The sequence below is a fragment of the Eutrigla gurnardus genome (genome assembly GCF_963514095.1).
Source record: "Eutrigla gurnardus genome assembly, chromosome: 4".
Taxonomy (NCBI): domain Eukaryota; kingdom Metazoa; phylum Chordata; class Actinopteri; order Perciformes; family Triglidae; genus Eutrigla; species Eutrigla gurnardus.
The window spans coordinates 10,264,255-10,273,040 of record NC_139918.1 but is presented as its reverse complement, the minus strand read 5'-3'; the positions used below and the strand labels follow the sequence as shown (position 1 = coordinate 10,273,040).

Below are 8,786 nucleotides of genomic sequence, written 5' to 3'. Positions count from 1 at the left end.
CAGTGGCATTATCACCTTCGACACCCCTGTCCAGTCCAAAGACCCTTATATTAAATCTTCGACTGTAACCTTCCAGTCTGTCAGTTTTGTCTTTCAGCTCTTGATTTTCCTGTTGGAGTGCGTTACATATTTTCCGAAGGGTACCACATTCTCTCTCCAGTTCATTTATTTGGTCAGACTGACCCGATAACACCGTCTCCATGCCCGTCACTTTTTCTGCACATGACTTCACATCAAGTTTTATGGAATTAAGCTGCGGTTGCAGTTCATCCATGTGTGCTTTTAATTCCTCCCGTATTATCGAGCAGATTAATTCAGACATTTCTTTTTTATCCATCTCTTTTACTGGTACCTGTGCCGCAGTTGAAACAGGTGAATCAGGTAAATCAATGCCAGGTGGTGCGGAGATTGGCGTCTGCTTCTCTCCACGCTTTCTTCTAGTCATTTAAACTTCCAGACCACTTTGCTTCGGTTCAGGTCGGTTCAGGTCAAAGGAATCCACCTTTCCGCCAGGGATCAGGAGTTTTTCCGAGAATTTGCATCACCAAACTTGGAATTTAACCATAATATCTCAGAGTATTGGCGTTCTCCGCACACGAGTGCTCCTCACGTGCCACCGGACATGACGTGTGTTTTCATAGACAGCTCCACAGAGTGAATGACAGGCTTGACAACATCAGGCTTAGCTGACACACAGACCGTCCCAAGCCTCGCTTCATGCTCATGATAGGGCTTCAGCATGTTGACATGGCACAGCCTACTCCTACGAGATAATCACGGTCTCCGATTTTTTTCTGGACAAGATACGGGCCACTGAAGTGGGCTTGAGCGGTTGATGGAATCGCTCAAGTGTCCCCTGCGATTCAGGATGATAAGCGCTCGAATGAACATGAGTAACGTCAAACTGTTTAAGAACCTGAGCAAAAAGTCGAGACATGAAATTCGTCCCCTGGTCCGTTTGTAGAACCTTCGGCAACCCAAACACAGAAAAAAACTTAATCAGAGCCTTCACCACAGCAGGAGCAGTGATCTTACGTAGCGGAATAGCCTCAGGGAATTGTGTTGTTGCGCACATGATAGTCAACAGGAATTTGTTATTGGACTTACTACGCGGAAACGGACCAACACAATCAACCATAACCCGTTCAAAGGGTTCACCGACAGCGGGAATGGGATATAATGGTACTGGTGGAACTGTCTGATTCGGCTTACCAGTAAGTTGACACACATGACACGACTTACAATATCGCGCCACATCCCTCTTTAAGCCTGGCCAGAAGAAATGACGCAGCACCAGATCGTAAGTTTTATTTATGCCAAGATGACAAGCAAGCTGATGATCGTGGGCCAAGCTCAAGATATTGGGGCGATACTTTAATGGAACCACAACCTGCTTTATCACGCTCCAGTCATCATCCTGTGACGCGTAAAGTGGCTTCCATTTACGTACCCCGTCTTGAACAAAATATCCCAGAGAATCAGGCACTTCCTCTTCAGCCCCCACAGCACTGTCAAACAGAGATGACAGCTCGGCATCCCTTTTTTGCTCACGCACCAGCTGTTCACGTGCCGTCGACGTACCACCAAGATTTAATACCCCCACGTCACCATCCTCTACTGGGAAACTACTAGATGGACAAGACTCATCAGAAAAGCTCAACTCGTCATTCACAATAAAGCTGTCAGACAAATCTATGACATCTTTGTTCACCAGCCCACGTTTGGACATGGCACGGGTTACAGCACAGGCCAAAAACACTTCGGGATATTCTCGAGCTAGTTTATCTGGATTCTCGGCTACCACAGGAACTACTGTCACTTAAGGTTTCACTAGTATTTCACCCCCTGCCAAATCATTCCCCAAAATAACGTCCACTCCCTCAATTGGAAAGGATGAGCGAATGCCCACCGCCATTGAACCCTTAACCAGATCTGACTCGAGGTAAATAACATGTACAGGTGCATCCAAACACCGCATTTCAAAACCCCGGAAGACAACATCAGAATCCACAGCAGTGTCAGAAGAAAAAGGCAACACGTTCCTCAAAATAAAGGACTGCGACGCAGCTGTGTCCCTCAGTATCGTTACCGGTATCTTGTCACCCTCCTCAGTTAAAGAGACAACAACATCCACAAGGAACGGAGCAAAAACCTTAAGCTCAGACTGATCAGACACTGGGGTTACGTCGGACACAGGACTGTCTGCTCTGACAAAAGCAACAGTTTTCACAGGCCTCTTATCGTCGTGCAAAGCGTAACTATTTGCCACAATGTGTCCACGCTTCTTACAGTAAAAACATACTGGGCTTTCCCTAGTCCTCTGATCAACTTTAAGCCTCCCTTCCGCACTGCTGGACCTGCTGGACTCACAGAACACAGACTTATGAGTAAGCACAAATTCATCCGCAAGAATAGCTGCGGTCGAAAGCTTTAGTCTTCTGCTCACTCAAATAAGTAGCAATTCTCTCAGGCAAGCAGTTCTTAAACTCCTCCATAAGCACCAAGGCTTTAAGATCTTCCAAAGTTTTAACCTCTCGTGCTGAACACCACTTGTCAAATAATATCTCCTTCTCACGGGAAAACTCAACATACGTGTGCGACTCTAGTTTCTTAAGCCTGCGAAACTTCTGGCAATAAGCCTCCGGCACTAGTTCATATGCTCTCAAAATACAAGCTTTAACTTTCTCATAATCAAGACTATCTTCAGGAGACAAAGCTGCGTAAACCTCCTGAGCCCTCCCGATCGATACACACTGCAACAGGAGTGTCCACACGTTTTTAGGCCATTCCAGCGTTGTGGCAACCCGCTCAAATAGAATAAAATATGTATCCACATCCTTCTCACGAAACACTGGAACCAGACGAATGTTACCCTAAACATCAAACCCCACTGACTGTTGTGATGACTCACGTGGAGCCAGAGATCCCGCCGCACCAAGTTCTAATTCTTTTAAGCGTAAGACGCGTTTAGTTTCCTCCTCTTATCTCCTTACCTCAAGGCTGCACTGCATTTCCTTCTCCCGGAGGTCTAATTCCCTCAATTCCACCTCAAGTTCCTTCAATTTCACCTGATCAATCTCACCTGCCTCTGACTTAGCGACAATTATGCCCTCATCAGCTGCCAGCACTCCACGCTCGACCAAAACGGAAAACAGCTGATCCTTAATGACTTGCTTTCTGTCCTGCTTACTAACAGAAATTTCAAATTTTTCCGCAACCAATTTGAGATGTTCCTTCGTACAAGTTTCCAGCTTTTCACGAGTCGGATTACTCATAAACTTTTCCAGGTCAAACTCCATCGTGACCAAACCAAAATCACAACTCTGCAGTACCCCCACAACGAACTCAACCGAGAAGAGAGAAAGAAAAAAAAAACCTGAAGCACAGCACCCGACGGCAACAAAAAAAACTTAAACATACTCTAAATTGTTTGACGGGCCCCCAAATATGTTACGGCCACAACCTAAACAGCTCAATCTGTGGCCGCAAACATATCAAAGAGTCAAAACTTGACAATGAAGAGGCAAAAAAACCCCAAGACTTTATTAACGAAATTTAAATCAAACAATTAACACTACCCGAGTCTGGAAGTCTGGAAAAAAAAAAACTACATAAAAGTGAAGAGAGCCCAGGCCAGCCGCGCGTCTGGGCCGTAGGACCCGGACTCCCTTCCCTAAAAAAAGAAATAAGTGGTAACCCGAGTTACCAACCTAAGACCCCGAGAACATAACCTCCAGACCCCCATCCTCAAGGCAGTAAATCAAAGAACTAAAGCGGAACCAAAACTGCCCCGATCGCAGTTTGACCGGCACACGACAGCACGGACGCCGGAGAGTCAGAGAGCGCGCGGCACCTCCAGTGGCTCTTAAATGGACCACAGGTAATCACCTTCATCCAACGCACACCTGGTGAGAAGAGGAGAGACGAAACAAGGAGAAAGGTACGGTGGCCGGGATCTGCAAAACAAATTTACATTTACATTTCAGAAAACAAAATTACATTGCCATAACACATTTACAAGTCCTGAGACAAATTTACATTTGAGAAAACAAATTTACAAGACGTGAAACACTTTTACAAACGCCGAGACAAATTTACAAGTGACGAAACACTTTTACAAACGGCCGAAACAAATTTACAAGTACCTCTTGCAACCGGAAAGGGAATCGGTACCAACTGGCGAGTAGAACCGGAAGTAATAAGGTGACCCAAGATGGACGGCGGGCAAGCAGTCTTTTGCCCGTTTTGTGGCGAACATATGAGCCGATTAACGCCGTTTTGTTTTTCGTGTGGTCGGTCTTTGGAGTTTTTGAATGCCGCAGCTCAGACGGAAGGACCAGCCGCACAGGGGACATCTCAACTGCCGGATAATGCTAAACAAAGTAAGTGTAGCATAGCCGTAGCTATCCGTACGGCTAATAATCCGTATCCGTAATAATCGTAAGTCAATCAACGTAAACAATGTTATTGATTAGCAGCTGCTAACTTTCTATTACTTTGGTTTTGTTAATTTTAGCAGAAAAACCTTGCCCATCATATAAGCAGTTTCTGGAGTACAGAAGTTCCAAGTCCAAGGAGCGTCAGTCTTTTAACTACGGGCCAAGAGGAAGACAGCGGGCTAAAGAGCGAAAACGCGTCCAGGTAGGCTGTACTGGCTGTATTAGCTTATCAATACTCGACTGCCTGACTCGGGATAACTCAAAAATTGATCTATATAAGAGAACTTATATATTTGACACGGGAATCTGTGCGTAGATTTTACAACATTGTCGCACTTGTGCAAGACGAGATGCTTTGCTGAAGCAACTCGGCACAACAGTGTAACGATCTGGAGTGTTGTTTACAGTTATGTTCGGCTAACTATGAAACTGTGGTGGCATAAATTAGAACATGGAGGGACATCGCATTCTCCATAATCAATGGGACGTTCCTCCATGTTCTCCATAATTAATGGGAAACACTGGTGTATGTATAATCTTTTATATTACTATGTGTAGTACATGAAATTAACCTTACCTTTTTCATTTTTTAGATAAACATTGGATTGATGGTGCCAAATGGGACTGATCTAAAACCTCTAAGAGGGGAAAAACACTCCCATTATTTGTAGACCTAGAGATAGAAGCACCTGATGTCCTGAAACAAGCAGTCCAGAAGATGAGAACATTTAACAAGGACATGCCAGAAAGGAACGTATGTCCTTGCTCAGAGGTGATCCATGTGCCTGGGTCAGAAAAGCCATTCCAATTGGCAGAATATAAAAAAGAACTCGGGAGGCCATATTGCCGGGTCACCTTTTTCATTTGCCTTGAAAAACATTTTAAAGGAGGTTAGTAGATCTCATGATTCAATATTTTTATATATTTTAGACGCTGCACTGAAGGATATATCAACATTAGCAACATGATCTGTGGAATTCTTTTTGTTTTTACAGCCGTGGATGATACCTCAGACTCTGATTCTGAAATTGTCATCACTTCAAGGAGCACAGCTGAATTCGATTGAGCTGACACTGTGGTAATAATTTTTTTTTCTAATTATCAATATATACACGTGAATGAATGTATTTGTCTATGTCAAAACTGACAACCTATACTGACAACCTATCACCATTAATATATACTGTATATGATAAGGGAAGAGCTATTATAAATTGTTGATAAATTTGTTTTCCTGTCAGGTTTTTGAACCACAAAACCAAAGTACTCCCAAAAACACACTTGAAGATGAAAGGTCAGTACATATTTGGCACCCAGCCTTTGTCAAAGAGTGAGTCAAAGAGATTTCATGAGAGGTCCTTTCTAGTGGTAATCAACCACTTGTAATCTTGCCTGAAGGACAGTAATAAATAATGTAATCATTTTGTCATTTTAATCATGTTTCAGAGATGCACCAGGACGTTCGGCAAAAACTCAGCCTGGACAGGTATTTGGGCAGACTGTAGCAGCTTGACATTTCTTACTTCCAGTGTTGTTGTTTCAGACATGTTTATTTGTTTTTCAGATAGTAATATTTGATGCTGAAGATATGGATCCACCTGAAATAAATAATAAATAATAATTTTCCAACAGTAAATACACGGACCTGTATGCACCAGGTGTTGAGGAAATTGACGAGGAGCTGGTTGCGGTCAATGTTGAGAATTTCCAACACACTGCAGTGTAAGAACTTCTGACTGGCATTCCATTTTTTTGCTGTTAAATGTTGGTATATAAATAATTGTTCTAAAAGGGTTCACTGTGTGGGATATCCATTAATTAGATAATTTTCTGTCATTACAGGGAGGAGATGAACATTACACTGCCTGACATTGTGGCAAACCTGTCACTTCCTATTGATCACAAAAGGGTCAGCAGGTTGAACATCTCAAGGGCTAATGTCTGGGATGGAGCAGTCAGAGGTTTCAAGCGTACAACATATTCTGAAAACTACGACATGCTGGTGAGATTTACTGATGATGCTGGTGTTTCTGATGAGGGAATTGACACAGGTGGTCCCAGAAGAGAATTTCTTACTCTGCTCATGAAACACCTGAAAGACCGGCCCATTTTTGATGGACCATAAGGACATCGGTTCTTGGTCTGCAATGCAAAAGGTATGCATAGGGTGAGATGTGTACTATACTAATGGTTGGTTAATGATAATTAAACATATATCACATTGCATCTGCTTCTTTTCCCTCAATGTCTTCAAGTATATACTGTATATGTTTTAATTTTGCAATATGAATTCATTCACAGCTGTTAGGGAGGATGAATACTTCCTGGCAGGAAAGATGATAGCAGTGTCAGTTGTGCATGGAGGTCCAGGGCCCCATTTCCTGTCAGAAGATCTTGTACAGTATCTTGCTGGCCAGCCTTCATTCAAATCAACAGTTAATGTAATAACTGATGAGGAAACAGGGAAAGCACTCTGAAAAGCGACTCACTGGCCTTGAACTTGAAAGACTCTTCAGACCTGACCTCAGCCCTTCAGGGAGCAACAGGAGACAAAAAGAAAGTCAAACCTTGGCCTACTGGGCAGACTTTCTCCTTGACTGTGAAGGTTTGTATGTTGTTGTTTTTATAACTACTTGGAAAACCACATTACCATGTACATCTGAACATTTTTTATTTATTTTTTTTGCAGAAGGCTGCTGTGTCTGTGGAGGACGTTTTGATGTTTGCAACGGGGCTGACATCACTTCCTCCTTCTGGCTTGGAACCATTGCCACAAATAGAGTTCCTGGATGACTCTCCATTCCCAATGGCAAATACATGTTCAAACCTGATGAAATTACCACTCCTGGATTCATACAGTGTGTTTAAGTCACAAATGGACTTTGGAATTCAAAATAGTCCAGGATTTGGCTGTTTATAAGCCATATTGGATGAACCCTGGAGCTTGGACTCTAAAAATGTTGTTTGTTCTGCTGTTATGCCGTTGTCATTGGTGCACTTGCAGGTGCAAGTGTTTTCATGGTGATATGCGAGCGTGTTTTTTTTTCTCAGTTTTAGATCTCTTAAACTGTGCTCTGTTCATGAAGTTTAGCCATTAAAATATCATGATTAACGGTGTCAAATGCTTTTTTCAGGTCTATGAAAATTCCTATGGAATATTGTTTTGGGTCAATAGCGTCGGTGATGATTTCCACAGACTCTGCTAAAGCTTGAGCAGTCGAATGGTTCCTTCTGAAGCCGTATTGGCTGTCATATAACAATTTATGTTTGTTGATGAAGTTGTCGAGCCTATTGTTGAATAGCTTCTCTAGAATTTTTGACAGTTGTGGCAGTATTGAAATTGGTCTGTAATTGGTAAACTCGTGTGTGTCACCATTCTTAAACAGTGGCACAACCTTGGCAACTTTAATATTGGTAGGAAACGTCCCGTTTTGAAATGACAGATTGAAAATGTATGTCAAGGGTGAAATGATTCCATCTAATACTTCCTTGATTAATCTCATGTCCAGGTCGTCAGCGTCAGTAGAAGTTTTGGCTACGCATTTGTTGACTAGGTGTCTCATCTCTGTGTCCTTCACTGGTGTGAGAAACATTGAGCTGGGATTTCTGTCTCCATCCTTATCAAAATGACTCCAGGGCAGGGGTGAGTCAGGGATGTTATTAGCTAACTCTGGCCCGATGTTTACAAAGAATTGGTTGAAACTATTTGTTATGACCTCCGGGTTATCCTCCTGCGTGTTGTTATTCTTGAAGTAGGGAGGGTAGTTCGGTTTTTTACTTTTATTATTAGTCACGTTGTTTAGAATATCCCATAATTTTTTTTATACTCCATGCTTTCTGCAAGTAAATTGCTGTAATATTCTTTCTTGCGTTCATTTAGGATAGAGTTTAACTTGTTCCGATAACGTTTGTATCTCTTCTTGGCCAGTAGAAACTCTTGGCAGGGCCATGTGGCTGAACCAGTACATCTTCATCTTGATCTGAAACTCCTATCCACCATTTCTGATCATACACACAACTCACATATTGTCTCATAGTGAGCATAGAGACAAACTGTTATTCAATATCAAACTTTGGAGACTTTTGTACTGTAATGTAAAATCTTTAGGCTCAAATTGAGATTATTATTTTATTTGGTTGTGTAATTTATATACTTAAAGCTGGGGTATGTAATGTTGGAAAGCTAGCAAGAGAGCTAGCAAGATTTGAAAAAAAGCACCTCACCCTGCCTCCACTAAGTCCCCCCCCCCCCCCTCCCTCCCGTCCAAGCTGATTCTTCTGGCATCAGCGAGATTTGAAGGCTGTGCACTTGCGCTTAGGCGGGGAGGGCGGGTGCAGAACTAGACA

At 42.7% G+C, this 8,786-nt stretch overlaps 1 long non-coding RNA gene across 1 annotated transcript; it reads left to right on the top strand.

The window, feature by feature from the left end:
- The first annotated feature begins 4,214 nt into the window (after positions 1-4,214).
- On the top strand, positions 4,215-5,075 carry LOC311011905. The gene is made up of 3 exons (XR_014596954.1): positions 4,215-4,382; positions 4,517-4,641; positions 5,033-5,075. It is a non-coding gene; the product is annotated as an uncharacterized lncRNA (long non-coding RNA).
- Positions 5,076-8,786: the final 3,711 nt, after the last annotated feature.